The sequence below is a fragment of the Protopterus annectens genome, chromosome 1.part0 (assembly GCF_019279795.1).
Source record: "Protopterus annectens isolate FY-2018-M chromosome 1.part0, PAN1.0, whole genome shotgun sequence".
NCBI lineage: Eukaryota > Metazoa > Chordata > Ceratodontiformes > Protopteridae > Protopterus > Protopterus annectens.
Window position 1 is genome coordinate 457,054,435 of NC_056725.1, and position 15,926 is coordinate 457,070,360.

At 41.1% G+C, this 15,926-nt stretch overlaps 1 protein-coding gene across 2 annotated transcripts in view; it reads right to left on the reverse strand.

The window, feature by feature from the left end:
• The window catches only part of LOC122792842 (epoxide hydrolase 1-like), a 1,170,497-nt gene that overhangs the window by 820,740 nt on the left and 333,831 nt on the right, over nucleotides 1–15,926 (reverse strand). The gene's annotated exons all lie outside the window — the stretch shown is intronic.

The window sequence follows — 15,926 nt, forward strand, 5'->3', positions numbered from 1 at the left end:
ATCTATGTCTGGAGTTCCCCATAACACTGTCAACTTTTGAAATACATGAGGATCCAGTTTCCACTCGTGAGGATCCACCATTTGTCTGCTCAACACATCTGCTAAGGAGTTCTGTGCTCCTGGTAGAAACCTTGCCTGAAGATTGAGGTGTAAACTGAGAGCAGTCTCCCACAAAATCATCGCTTGCCTGCAAAGAGGGTGAATGGGTTCCCCTTGCTTGTTGATGTACCACATGACAGTAGTGTTGTCTGTTTGAATCAACACCTGCCCTGGGTGAAGTAAATCCTTGAAAGCCATCAATGCAAATTGGACTGCTAACATCTCCTTCAAGTTGATATGCAAATGTTGAAGTCTGACAGGCCACGTATCTTGCACCCATTTTCCATTGAGGTGTGCTCCCCAAGCCTTGTCCGAGGCATCTGTCGTTAGAATCTGACTCGCCTCTGGTCGGGTCACAGAGAGTCCCTTGTTTAGGTGACATTCCTGAGCCCACCACAAAATTCCTTCTGAATGCAAGGTATTATCGGAATGACAGTGTCTAGATCTTGGCAGTGTTGTGTCCATACATTTTGAGATACCATTGAAGCTTCCTCATATGCAGTTTGGCATTGGGAAGCACCAGAATACAAGATGCCATGAACCCCAAGGCTTGAAGGACTGTCCTTGCAGTCAGCCTGGACTGTAGAGACATTTGATTGAAATAAAGAGAAAGGCTTCTTTGTTTGTCCGGGGTCAAAAAGCCATCTGGGAAGCTGTATTCAGTCTCACACCCAGAAAGCACATGTCCTGAGAGGGTACTAGACTGGACTTTGTTTCGTTCACAGAATACCCTAGGCATCTTAACACTACCATCACATACTGTAGATGATGAAGAAGTTCGTCCTTGTCTTGTGCAATAATCAGGCAATCGTCCAAATAAGGATAAATCTGTATTCCTCTTAACCTGAAAAAGGCTATCACTGGAGCCAGAACCTTTGTGAACACTCTGGGCAGTAGATAAGCCAAAGGGCAATGCATAGAACTGATAATGTAAATTTCCAGCCAAACGCAGGTACCTCCTGCAACTGGGCCTGATAGGAACATGAAGATAAGCCTCTTTGAGATCCAGAGTTACCATCCAGTGATCTTTTCCCAACAGAGGTAAAAGCTGTTGTAACGTCAGCATTTTGAACTTTGGAATGTCCAGATAAGTGTTGAGGATAGATAAATCCAAAATTGGTCTCCACGCGTTCCCTTTCTTTGGTACTAGAAACAGGCGAGAATAAAATCCTAGGCCCACTTCTGACAGAGGAACTGGCTGTATAGCTCCTATTTGAAGAAGTAAAGAAATCTGCTTGTGAGCCTCTATCCTTTGCCGAGGAGGAACGTCTGGCATGCCTTTGAAAGGAGGCAATGTATGGAAATAAAACTTGTAGCCTCGGTTTATAATGTCCAACACCCATTTGTCCTGGGTGACCAAAAGCCAGTTTTGCTTGAAAAGTGCTAACTTTGCTCCCAAAGGAGCTGCCAGGCAAGAAGAATCTGGCAGCTGAAAATGCAGGTCATTGGGCCTGTTTACGAAAGGACTGGCCCCTGCCCTCACCTGCAGATTGTGCAGGCGAACTCCAAGTTCTAGGCCTGAATGTACTGTGAGCTCTGCCCCTGCCACGTCTAGATCTACCCCTAGACTGAGAATCAGAAGAAGGGTACGTCCACCCCTTAGTAGGCCAATTTCTACTAAACTTTGGAGGTTGCACCTGCAAAAAATCTTTAACAGTCTGCATAGACTTAGCCTTGTCTTCCATTTTCTTCAAAACCGACTCCACAGGGGGCCCAAACAAAACTTCAGACTGTAAAGGGGCATCCAGAATTCTAGTTTTAACATGCTCGGACAAATTCTGATCCTTAAGCCAGGCATGCCTACGAAGAACTGAACCAGTGGCAGCCACCCTAGAAGAGGCCTGTACAGCATCAAAACCACACTGCAAAGAATGCTTACCCACCTGTTCAGAGACATGTACTAAATCCTGCAATTCTTTACACTCTATGCCCTCTGCCAAAGCATCCACTTTAGATTTTAGCTGAGAAAGGAGGAAATTCTGATACTTCAACATATGAAACTGGCAATTTAAAGCCCTCATTGCTAAAGTAGAAGAGGTATACACCTTCTTACCCCATCTATCCAAAGCTCTAGCTTCCTTATCTAGAGGAACCGGATTCTTTACAACAGAGGCTCTAACACCCTTAGGCCCCTGACTAATAGTTTCTGGGTCCGCCCTAGGGCTCTTATACAGATATTTATGAGCCTCAGGCGCCCTGTAATACCTGTCCGGTTTAACAGGCGCAGGAGGCAAAGAATCTGGATTAAGGGAAGCCTCCGAGAAAACATCTTGAACAACATCCAAAACAGGAGGTATAGCCAATGGTCTATGCTGTGGTAAAAACAAGAATTCCCTAAGCCTCTTCCGTGAATCAGAGAAATCCTGTCCTTCCCACTTAAAATGCTCCCTCATGGAATGCAGAGTTTCTGAAAATGAAAAATCCTCTGGAGGAGAAGCAGAAGGAGTGGAATCCTCTACATCAGAATCCGAATAAGGGAGAAAATCCTGAATATCTTCAGCAGAAGACTCTGAGTCATCTGAGGCCTGATCCAAACTTTCCAACTCTGGCTCCACCCTGGGCCTCTTATCAGGAGGGGGCATAGAACCTCTAATTAAAGTAATCAAATCTTCTGCCATTTTAAGCATGTGCTTTTTAGGCACAGACCCTGAAGTACCTGAAGAGACACCAGAGGAAGGCAAAACAGACCTGCCCTTAGAAGAAGCCCTAGAAATAGAAGCAGAAGGCCTAACCACCTTAGGCATAGAAGGGAGAACAGTAACTTGAGAGGCCCCTTCAGCCTGACCTGATTCCTGGGAGGCCACATCCTGCAAAATCAAAGTTTCCCCCTGAGACTCAACAGAAACTTCAGCCGGATCCACCTGCTCTACTGTAGCTTCTGCAGGACCAGCGTCTGAAACGGACGAATCAACCTGTCTAGGTTTCAAGGATTTGTCTTTGCGCTTCTTCGTGGAAGCGGGCGTCGGAGGATCCGACGGCATAATATAATTACACCGCTTACCAAAGACTAACCTAGCACAATCTAACCTTTTTATAGTGCGCTTATTAAACCTAGCACAAAACCGACACCCGACTAAGTCGTGGTCCAGTCCCAAACAAGGAATGCAAAGAGAGTGATAATCCCTATGCGGTATCTGTTTCCCACAAGAAATACAATTATTCACTTTTTCTGACATCCGGTAAGTAACTGAGGCAAGAAAAAACAAAAATATTCCCCAACGGGGTACTTAGCCCAACTTGGTTTCGGTCTGAAACTCGGAATTCGAAAATTTCAGAATGCCGAACGGCACTTGCAACGCTGCTTCTGCATCGGACCATGCGGCAAAAAAGACTGAGGATATGACGTCGGTCATGCGCTTTTATACTCTGACGCTCTGATGTCAGATCTGAGCGCCCATGACCGACGTCAGCCTAATACTTTGGTATTCGGGCCGACCGAGGACAGCGGACTACCCATATGTAAGGACTGCAGCAATGTGAGATGAAGAACATCCTGGACTGCAGCTATATGAGCACTCGAACATCTGCATTTATGGTAGGTACAAAACTGTACTATGTTCATCATGCATACAGCTGCAGTCATAACAGTTGGGTAGAATCCCAAAGCTAAGTAGGGGTGGCAGGCACTAAGTGGAACTAGGAGAAGCAAGGATGCCCTACAAGACAGCTGTGGCAAATCCCGCTCTAGATTTTGAGTAAAGTGGAAGGTGATAGTGTTTGGAGAAAGTGTGCACTGAACTCCAAGTGGCTGCTTCCAAAATGTCCTTGGTAGGAACCCCCCTGAGGAAAGCTGCAGAGGTAGCTGTGGCCCTTGTGGAATGGGACCTGATGCTAGATGGCACAGCTTTTCCATGAAATGAGTAACAAAAGCGTATGCAGTGGGCTATCCACTTTGAGATTGTCTCTTTGGAGATAGCCTTTCCTTGAGCATCTGTAGCATAGGACACAAAGAGTTGCTCAGATTTCCTGAATGGCTTTGTCCTATCCAAATAACAACGTAGTTGTCTGTGAATGTCCAAGGAATGCAGTAGTTTTCCCCCTTTGTTTTGTGGGTTAGGGTAAAAGGTAGGTAAGTGGATAGTCTGATTCAAGGCTACACTGGATACTACCTTTGGCATAAAGGTAGGGTTGGTTCGTAAAGAAACTCTGTCCTGATGGAAAATGATGAAAGGTTGCACAGCCATGAGGGCCTGTAGTTCCGAAACCCTGCGTGCTGAGGTGATAGCCAGAAGGGAGGCTGTTTTCCATGACAAATATTGTAGTTCTGTTGAAGCAGCTGGCTCAAATGGAGGAAGGGTCAGTTTTTCCAATATGAAGTTGAGGTCCCAAGCAGGGACTGGTGGTTTCCTTGGGGGTTATATATTCTTAGCCCCTCTGAGGAACTGTCTTAAGAGAGGATGAGAGAATAAAGGAGGATCTGTGTTGTATTGTGCAGAAATGGCTGAAGCATGGATTTTGATGGAGGAGAAGGAAAGTCCACTGTCTAACACCTCAGCTAGGTACTGTAATATTTGAGGTATGTGTATTACCCAAGGATTCTGGCCCTTTTTCTGATTCCAGGCACAAAACCGCTTCCATTTGGCAGAGTAGGCTTTTCTAGTAGGAGGTCTTCTGGCCTCCAAGATGACATCCTGCACTTCCTTGGAGAGGAGGGTCTGTTGTGAAATCAAGGGATTCTCCATGCGGCTAGATTTAGGGTTTTGAGCTGGCTTTGAATAGTTTTGAAGTTGTGCTGGGACAACAGAAGAGGCAGTAGAGGTAGGATCCATGGTGGGGAATGCGTCAGGCTCTTCAGGAGTGGATACCAGTGTTGTCTTGGCCAGTCTGGAGCAATGAGAATCATTTCGGCCTCTCTGCTCTGGCTTTTAGTAGAACTTTGGGCAGCAGAGGGAGAGGCGGGAAGGCATAGACTGTCAATGTTGTCCAACTGAAGGAAAGTGCGTCCACTTTCCAGGCCTGCGGATGATAGGTCCTTGAGCAAAATTTTTTCAGTTGGTAATTTCTGTGGGTAGCAAAGAGATCTATGTCTGGCTGTCCCCATGCCTGAGTTATCTTTGCGAAAACTTGAGGATGCAACTTCCATTCATGTGGATCTGTCATATTTCTGCTTAGGCTGTCTGCCAGTGTGTTTTCCTTCCCTGGCAGGAATTGTGCCTGAAGTTGGATTTGCAATTCCAGAGCTGTGTTCTAAAGGGTCATGGCTAGTCTGCACAGGGGGTATGAATGAGTTCCCCCCTGTTTGTTTATGTACCACATCACTGTGGTGTTGTCTGTCCTTATCAATAGCTGGCCTGGATGCAGTAGGTCTTTGAAAGCCATAATAGCATTTTGCACTGCTAGCATTTCCTTTTGGTTGATGTGTAGGTGCTTCTCTTTTTGGGACCATTTTCCCTGAATGCACTGATCTTTCACGTGTGCCCCCCAGGCGTAGTCCGAGGCGTCTGTTGTGATGATTTGATTTGCTTGGGGTATGCAGAAAGGGAGACCTTTGTTTCTTTGGCATGCTTTAGCCCACCACAGAAATTCCTTTTGAAGACATGGAATGAGTGGTATAATTGTTTCCAAACTGTGGCTGTGTTGAGACCATAAGTTTTTTAGGTACCATTGAAGTTTCCTCATATGCAGCTTTGCACATGGGATCAGCAGGATGCAAGATGCCATGAATCCCAGAGCCTGCAGGATTTTCCTTGCAGTCAGCCTGGTGAAGGTTGCCATTTTGCTGAAGTATTGAGATAGTTGCCCTTGTTTGTCTGGCGTGAGGTAGGCCATCTGGGTGTTTGTATTCAAGCTGGCACCCAGGAAAATTGTTGTTTGAGAAGGTATTAGTTTTGATTTCTTTTTGTTGACTGTTTATCCCAGGACCCTTGCTGTCCGCTTGGATCAGGCAGTCATCCAGATATGGGTATATTTGTATTCCTTGAAGTCTGCAGAAGGCAATTACTGATGCTAGGCATTTCGTAAACACTCTGGGCGCAGTAGATAAGCCAAAGGGCAATGCAGAGAATTGATAGTGGGTTGAACCTGCAAGAAATCTGAAGTATCTTCTGCAATCTTGTCTGATAGGGACATGCAGGTATGCCTCCTTGAGGTCCAATGTTACCAGCCAAGACTCCTTGCCCAGCATGGGAAGAAGCTGCTGTAATGTGAGCATCTTGAATTTTGGTACCTGTAAATATGTGTTTAGGATGGATAGATCTAAAATAGGTCTCCAATCTTTGTCCTTCCTTGGTACGAGGAATAGTCTGGAATAAAACCCTTGACCTTGTTCTTTTGCAGGCACCTCTTGAGTAGCTTTCATGCCCATGAGAGCTGAAATTTGTTTTTGTGCCTCTGCCCTTTGATTTTGTGGCAGGTTTGGCATGCCTCTCATTTTTGGAAGGGTGTGAAAGTGGAATCTGTAACCTCTGTCTATAATGTCCAGGATCCATTTGTCTTTTGTGACAATATGCCAATTTTTTGAGAATAATGGCAGTTTTCCACCTAAAGGTGCAGCCATTAAAGCTTTGCTTGGCAGGTAAAGGGGAAAGTCATTGGGTCTGCTTTCTGAATGACTGTGATCTATCTTCTCCACCTCTTGGGGTTGGTGCTTGCCATTGCCTGGCTCTGAATGATCCTTGAGATTGCCCTCTACCTCTTGGGCGTCTGTATCTGCCTCTTTGAGGTCTGTCCGTGGCTGGAAAGGACCAATTTTTTGAAGGCCAGTTTCTGCTGAAACATGGAGGTTGTACCTGCAGAAAATCTTTCACTGTTTGCATTGATTTCGCCTTTTCCTCCATTTTCTTTAGTACCTCCTCAGCTTTAACACCAAACAATACATCTTTTTGAAGAGGTGCATCCAGTAATTTAGCTTTGACATGATCTGGTAAGGCTTGTTCTTTGAGCCAAGCATGTCTACGTATGACAGACCCTGTAACAGCAGCTCTACATGAGGCCTCTAAAGCATCAAAACCACATTGCAAGGTATGTTTACCCACTTGCTCTGCACTATGCAACAAATCCTGCAACTCTTTTAAATCTGGTTGCTCAGGTTGTGTCACTTTGCTTTTCAACTCAGATAATAAAAACTGTTGATACTTTAACATATGGAACTGACAGTTTACTGCCCTCATGGTTAAAGTGGCCGAGGTGTACACCTTTTTCCCCCACCTTTCTAAAGCTCTGGAATCTCTCTCTGAAGGTAATGGGTTTTTAGCAGTAGAGGCCTTAATTCCCTTGGGACCCTGTGAAATAATTTCTGGGTCAGCAGTATGGCTTTTGTTTAGGAACTGGTGTGAATCTGGAACCTGTCAGGTTTAACAGGAGCTGGAGGTAAAGAATCTGGGTTGAGGCTGGCTTCTGTGTATACATCATCTAAAATATCTAAGACAGGAGGGATAGCCAGAGGCCTATGCTGGGGGAGCAAGAGAAAATCCCTGAGCCTTTTCTTGGAATCTGAGTAATCTTGGCCTTCCCAGTGAAAGTGTTCCCTCAAAGTATGTAGGGTTTCCCCAAAAGAGTAATCCTCAGGGGGGAGACCGAGGGAATAGACTCCTCTGCATCAAAGTCTTCAAAAGGAGAAAATGTATATTCCTGGTCCTCAGAATGTTCAGAGGTAATAGAGGCTTGATCTGAGGAAGGGTAGTCTTCCTCTAATCTGGGCCTTTTGTCTGAGGGGGGTTGAGAACCCCTGGTAAGAGTAATCAAATCCTCAGCCATTTTGAGCATCTGTTTTTTAGGCATGGGGCCTTGAGAGGGGGTCTGTGGGCCTTGTTTTTTAGTTTTCATGGCTGCTTTAGATTTTGTGAAAGCCTTAATGGAGAAGGAGGAAGTCCTGAAGACACCTTGAGAAATGGCAGGCCTGTCTAAACTCTGGGTTTCCCTGCCAAAAGTGGCGTCGGTATCTGTAGTCAGAGTGGGGGCCGAGCAGCGACACCGGTAATGAAGTGTCATCGGTAGTCAGGGTAGTCAGGTAGGCACCTCTCTGAGAACCGGAGAACCGGTAGTCGGCTTTAGCGTGGTGTCAGTAGAAGTCGTGGACCTTGTATGTTGGTCCTTATCCTTGTGTCTTTTACCCAAAACTGGAGTCGGAGTATCCGACGACATAATGTAATTAAATTTTTTACCAAAATAGTGATGGGCGAACTCCGCCCGACGCTTAATAGTGCGTTTGTTGAATCTAGCACAAAAACGGCAGGCCGAGACATCGTGGTCTGGGCCTAAGCAAGGAATACAGAAAGAGTGGAAATCCTTATGTGGTATTTGCTTCCTACATGAAATGCAATTATTAACTTTGTCTGACATCGGTCTGAGGCAAGAAAAGTTTCCCCAACGGGGTACTTAGCTTTCAAGAAGACTTCGGCAGAAATATTTTCGTAAATCTCAGGAGCTGGCCGACCGGCACTTGCGAACTGCTTCTGCTTCGGGTACCGCGCGGCAAGAAAGACTGAAGAAGATGGCGCCGGCTGGCTCTTTTATACCCCTGCCACACTGATGTCAGGGAAGAAGCGACGACAACCGACGCCAGACCTAGACTTTGGAATTCGGCCGACTGAGAACCCACCTGACGGCAGGATAACCCATCTGTTATGACTGCAGCTGTATGCACGATGAACATCTGAACTAAGCAAAATGGAAGCCTGCTACAACAGAATTGCCTGTTTTGCTGCAAATTGCTCATATAGAACTCATCACTGTACTGCTTTGAGACAGCTCCACTGGCTTGAACTGCCCAACCTCCTAACCTACAATCAGCTCGGCCTCTATCATTCTATCTATTATCCCCCCAATAAGTGTCCTGCCCTCAAAAACCTAGTACATCACTCAGCCAAAAGACCTCTTAGATCATCAAGCAAACTACTACTAGAAGTCACCAACAGCTACAATAGCTTTGGAGGTGCACTATATAGTAGTTCAGTGGCTAAAAGATGGAACTCTGTCCCTATTAGCATTCAAAACACATCATCCAAAGCCTCCTTTAAAGACCTCATCAGGCAACATCTTAAGCAAAGTTGGCAGTGCCATGATTGCTCCCAGGCTAGTGAAAGCGGATAACATATACATATTAGATCTAGAGCACTTGATAATAGTTTTCAGTCTTACTCACAAACACTCGCTAATCTACAATGTATGTACTGTACCTGTGTACTATGTATGTATTCTACCTATGTTCCAAATTTCAGCTGTATGCCACAAATCTATTAATTACCTTTATTTTTTAAATTAATATTGCTTTGTTTGTTCTCTCCACTGTAACTGTTTATGTGCTGCATACCACTGTAAAACATGTCTCCTGTAATTTGTGTGTATACTGATCATGTCTAAATAACTAAATGTGTCTGTAATTTTTCTTTGTGGAGATTTTCTCCCCGGGCCTCTGCTGAAAAAGGGCCTTTTCGGCTCAGACACCCCCGGATAACAAATGTAAAATAAAATAAATAAAACTAGGAATATATGTTTTGGGAGTGTAATGAGTTGGTAGACTTTAAAAATTCCCTGCATATTATTCTGTTGAAAATACTGGGCAAGCACATGAGTGTAACTAAGGAAATGATTTTTTTTGAGCTGGGATACAGGATACAGAATGGAGATCATTTTGAAAAAAGTGATAAGGGAAGGGGTATGTGGAACAAATGGAAAACAAGTCAAGGAAATGTTAGTAATAATAAAATGAATAAATACCATTTTGAGTGAGAATAAAGATGTAAATTTGGCTGCATGTGACATAGCAAAAGCATCAGGCAACCTGGGACATTTTAGGATATTATGGATTTGGGATAAATATAATAAAAAATATTAAAGAAGTTTTATGAGATCACTTGGGTAAAGGTTACTGAACATGGCTGATTATGAAAGAAAATAATCAAAGGGTGAAACAAGGGTGTCAGATGAATATGTGCTTATTTGTGCTAGTAATGAATGCAACAATCCAAATGTACTGTTGAAATGAGAGACACAAGAAAGAAAATGGAAAAAGGTGTAATATACCTGTACATCTCTCATACACAGATGATTTAGTTATTGTAACAAAAAATATTGTATGGATTTGGGAAACAGTGACAAGGATGGAAAGGGGTTATGAAAAGCTGGATTAAGGTTAAAGAGGTCAATAAGTAAGGTGTTTGGTGAAATAAAAAGATAGATGGGATATATATTTACTAGAAATGAAATAAATACATTAGGAATCAGTTTTGGTGAACTCTGAAAAATAACAGAAAATGGAGAAAACAATCTGGATGAAACAAAGATGTTAGGTGGTAAAAACTTTCTATTTAACGTTTAGAAAGAAGGGATATATGTTAAACACATGCATGTTGGGAAAGTTGGGATACTTGGAGAGTGTGTAAATGTTTCCTCAAAAAATGGAAAAAGAATTGTTAGATTTTTTTTTTCAGTTTTACTAGGAATCAAGGCTAAGACCATTTAGTTGGGGAACTGTATATGACAAGAAAGAAGGAGGTCTGAATTAAAAAATCCATTTGTATATCTGGCATCTATATATCTTTTGTGGATATAAATAAAAAAATAATGTAGTGAAATATGGAGCAATGCAAAAAAAATGAAAAAGGGAAAAAAGAAGCAAAATTAAGGACGGGAGATGACGGAAAAAAGATTATGAGATGAAGTTATAGAAAATTGAGACTGATTAAGTTAAAATACAAAGGAATGGTAAAACATAATGAAGAAATGTTATTTAATATATTCATGGAGAGATCATAAGGTTGAGATTTAAAAAGCAAAAAAAAAAAAAGTAGATGGGAAATATACGAATTATGAAGCTGGAGATTTTTGTGGTGTTGCCTGTAAATAGTAATATAAAATCTAAAGCAGTAAAGGAGAGGAAATGTAAAGATTGTAATAAAGAAGAAACAACAAAACATTCTGGAGTGTAAAAAGAATGAAGACCTTTGGAGAAAATTAAAAATGAGTATGAAAATTTTCGAAATATAAACATATGATACACTTTGACCTACTACCCCCGAGTTTGTAGGGTATAAGTAGGGACAGTGGGGTCAGGAAATGAGCTGTGGTAAACTGGTTGTCCGTACATTAAGGAAGACCTTATTTAATTATTGCTAATTATCACTATTAATCAAAGATCTGCCACATCACTGAATAAAAAATTGAACACAAGACAATAATTCCACTCCTCTTATTTTACATCCTCTGACCTCATAGCATGGAACTTTTCACTTACACTGCTATAACCTATAACCAAACCAAATCCCTTCTTTCAAAACTAAACCTCTCAGGTGCAAAATTCGCATGTTACATCCAACACTTCTAAAGACTGAAAATATCAGCTGGAAAAAAAAAATGCAAAACCTCTTACTTGTACATTTAGTTTCTCTCTGACCAATGCCATTGTACCTCCCCCATTCAAACATGCAACCATTATTCCCTTACCAAACCTCCACTCATCTCACAGCTAAAGGATTAAAGGTCAAATTAAACTCTTTACCCCATTCCTGAAACCTCTGAAAAACTAACATACCAGCAGTTATTTAAACACAGACAGTTATGGACTATTTTGTGAATAGCAATGGGGTTTCAGAAACTATTTTAGTATTCAGATAGTCATTTTCTTAGCTACAGATGCATTTTACAACAGCAGTATCAATGATGGCCTTATTGCTGCTGAGATATTTGTTGACATGACCTGTGCCTTTGAGCAGTTAACCATAGACTTGTATTCAAAATGTTGCAAGGCTTAATTTTGGAGAAAATACCATTCTATGGTTCAAAAACTATTTGCAGGACAGAATCTTTAAAACCTACTTCAATAACTTACTACCTGAAAGGGTAAATTCATTACTGGAATTTCACAAGACACAGTCTTAGGACAACTTCTACTCATTCTATTCTCACTTTTCAATAAAACAACAATCAAACACAAGATATGTACGGGTCTGTATTATATTGTCGAAACGGCATTACAGCAAATGCCATTTCAATGACACATAAAGAGCCAAATACCAAAACAGCGAAAGCTCAGGTCAGAGATTTTTTTTCCTACGAAAAAATTCGCTTGGCCTGAGCCATGACATTGCCCTTTACCCCACTCTAGTGCAATCTCGGATTTGGTAAATTTAGCTAGGGTGTGTGGGGAAAATGGGGTCGAAGCCCCCCACTTTGAAATGCTTTAACTGGTTTGTTGTGTCTTTTTAGTCTACCGATTTTTTTTCCTAGGGAAAAAAATCGGTGACCTGGTGTTTGGCTGTTTTGGTATTTGGCTCTTTATATGTCGTTGAAACGGCATTCGCTGTAATGCCGTTTCAACAATATGATATAGACCCGATATGTATAAAGATAACATTATTTTCATTGAAGCTAGAAACAAATTACCAGTCTCTCCCAATATAACATTCAATCCAAACTCACAGATCTGTGTAATTTGTTACACACAAATAAACTTCATATTAACACTATTAAAACAAATGCCATGACTTTCTCTACGTCAAAAAAAAATTTCTACATTATCTACATTAACCTTAAAAGACATCAAGGGGAATATTATTCCAAATGTGACTGAAGAAAAATACCTAGGTGTAACTCTGGGCCCTTTGTTAAAGTAATTTGCTCAGGATTCTATGTACATTGTGGCATTTGATGAATCAAGGGCCATAATATATTTTCTTTCTTGTCTCTTTATTTTTTTGGTTCATTTTTTTAATAAAAAAATATTTGTAAGCTTTTTATTAAACCACAACCAAAAAAAATGCAGTTTCTTCAGTTGTGACGTTACTTTAGGTTAACATCTGGTACAGCCATAGTTTTGAATGGGGAACCTATACTCATGTGTAGTGGTGTTCCCATTAAAGTCTACGGATGCAACAGACATTAACCTATGCTAACATCACTGAGGTTTTTCCTCAGTAATGTCAGTGCAAGGAAATTGTACCTTTTAACATTAATTTTATACACGAGGGAGATGAAAGAAATGTTCCAAGATGGGGAAAATACTGCTCAGCAGTCTATGCACTGCATGCTGTGGTACTAAGGTACATTTTTTAACGTTGGTAAATCACTTAACTTCAATACTCACTCATACAATATTATCACCAAAGTACTGTCAAAACTAAAATTATGTTACGGTATCACCCTTCTCTTGCCAGGAGTACGTACAGCCGTAGCTAAAAATGTCTTAATTCCTAAGACTGAATATGCCTTATTGATTATCCTGCATTACTCACACAGCACCCACCATTGCATTTTACTATAAAAAAGTACATGGGCTTCCAATCACAGACAGAACCGTTTAACGTCTAGGCACCCTTTTATTCAAAATTCTAACACTTGGTTTCTGCCCATCTCTTAAAAGGGTACAAATTAAGGAATAAAACTACTTGCTTAGAAGCAGCCAAGAAGACACATTTACACTTGTTATACCAAACTTTAAACTAGCCCTTGCAGAAAAACCCTTCTCAAGAACAGGACCTGATACATGGAACCATCTACCTAGTGATATAAAAACATACAACATTTTGGGGGCACTGAAAAGAAATCTGTGGCATTATATGCAAAATGATTTGAAGTTTATCTGCATTTCCTGACACTGGCTAGTTACAACAGCCACTGTTTACACTGTAACACTAACAGTGACACAGAAATGCCTTAAAGGAAATTTTCCTCCTTTTACATACATACTGTAAATGCTTGAACTAAACATACTTTGCATAACCTAGCTTCTGTGATAGTACTTTTTGCAGTATACACTATGTAAATGAGTAACCACTGCAGTTCTGTGAGTACATTTTTACTATTCTACTAAACCAAATGACTTATGTCAATTTTTCAGACTGTTGTTATTGTACTTTAATACTATACTTTGAAAAAAAACCAGTGAATCTGTGAAGCACTGATCCATTATCCCAACCTGCAGCCTCAACAGTCTCCAGGACAAGTAAAAGATTAGGAGTAAGGATAACTGTTCAGAATATTGGATCCTGGCCGTAGCTAACTTAGTACAACTTAGAAAATTTAAATAATGTCCTCTTTCCAGACTAAAAGCAATCCAGTTAAGGGTTTAAGCAGATATTTATCCAATGATGGACAAGCACTCTTGTCTGATTCCAAGTTGACAACTGAGCAGCTTTAATAGTATCATTCCAAGGGGCAGTACCAGGTCTGCTTAGGTGTGAAGCAGTGAACCTTTCAGCAGCACACTTTTAGCAACATCAGCCCCAGAAAGAGGGCACGTTGTTGCCTCACAGCAAGAAGATCTCTGGTTTGATTCTTGGCTGGAGCACCTTCTGTGTGTAGTCTGCATGTCCTCCCTGTGGTCAAGTGAATTTAAAAAGACATGCAGGTAGGTGCGTGTGTGTATAGGTGTGCTTTCTTTGAAATTTGGGCGCCGGGCTGCCAACTCAACACCATTAAAATTCACTGCCAATCATTAGCGGACCGGAGTTCCACTGTGGTGACCCCTAACCGGGAAAAGCCGAAAGACAGAAGAGCCCCAGAAAGAGGGCACAGCAAATTCTAAAACTATGAGTCCTGCACAAGCAGGTCCAACCACACACACAGACACACACACACATATATATATATAAATATATATATATATATATATATATATATATATATATATATATATATATATATAAACCTGCATTATCCAAGTAAAATTGCATTGTACTTTTGATATGGACCGGAGGAAACCTAAGGATGAAAGGATTTCTGAATATATTTATTTTCAGACTGAATTCTGTCTTTATTTGTCCTGATTTATTTAAAAACAATTTTTTTTTGCTACTTTAAGTACTGTTAAGGTGGTGGCTTCTGTTACGTACTGCTGATGTATGAGAGATACTCAACACTGTTAAAATGTAAAATAATACAAGACTTTGTAACTTCAGGGTAACATGGAGACACCAGGTACAACCCTTTACCTAGGCAGACCTGGTACCTGCCCTGCAATGATAACATTTAAGTTGCTCAACTGTCAGTTTAGAATCAGACAAGAACTTTCATACATCACTGAATACAGATCTGCTTAAACCCTTAACTGGATTGTTTTTTCCCTCTAGAAAGAGGACTTTATTTTAATTTTCTAAGTTTTGCTAATTTAGCTACAGCCAATATCCGACATTCTGAATTGTCATCCTTACTCCTAATATCCTAATACTTTATTTGTGTATCAGGGTTGTGACTAAAAAGGACCAGTACACTACATCAAATACCCATTATGAAATCGTAAAATAAAATAAAATATTTTTTTCAGAAATCAGTTGTATAGCAGAGCTTACAAATTATTTTGATCTGTTTCTGTGGAATACAGGCTAACATCATCTGAATTTCAACTGAACTCATAATTTTAATCTGAACTAATGTTTATACTTCAAACACACTTTTTTGTATTACGAAATGAAACATAAAAAGTGACATCCATGATTTGTATTAACTTCTCAAGTGTGAGGGAATATACCATGCAAAACAAATGAAGTAGTTCAAGACAGCATATTTATCTGATGGCAGACATTCAGAAGTGCTGCTTATCACCATGAGGCACTTTGATTTACGTTCTATTAGTGCATTGCAAAGATGCACAGGGAGAATGCTGCATTCCACAGACACTGTCCTTAGGAAAACACACTAAACTAATTCCACATCAAAGAGATGCCATGGTACGCTACATGAATGTAAAACATTTTGTCACTAATTGATAAAAATAACAGCATTTTCCCAGACTACTGTACAAATTTCTCACTACCATCCTGGGTTTTCACTGCAAGATCCAGAGGTTCAGTGAGATCTGCCCTGTGCGGAATCTAAAACAATTTCTGTTCAGAACAAGCTGCTGCCCTAACTTTATGGTGACTACCAGTGCAAGTTTGAAAGCAACCTAGTGC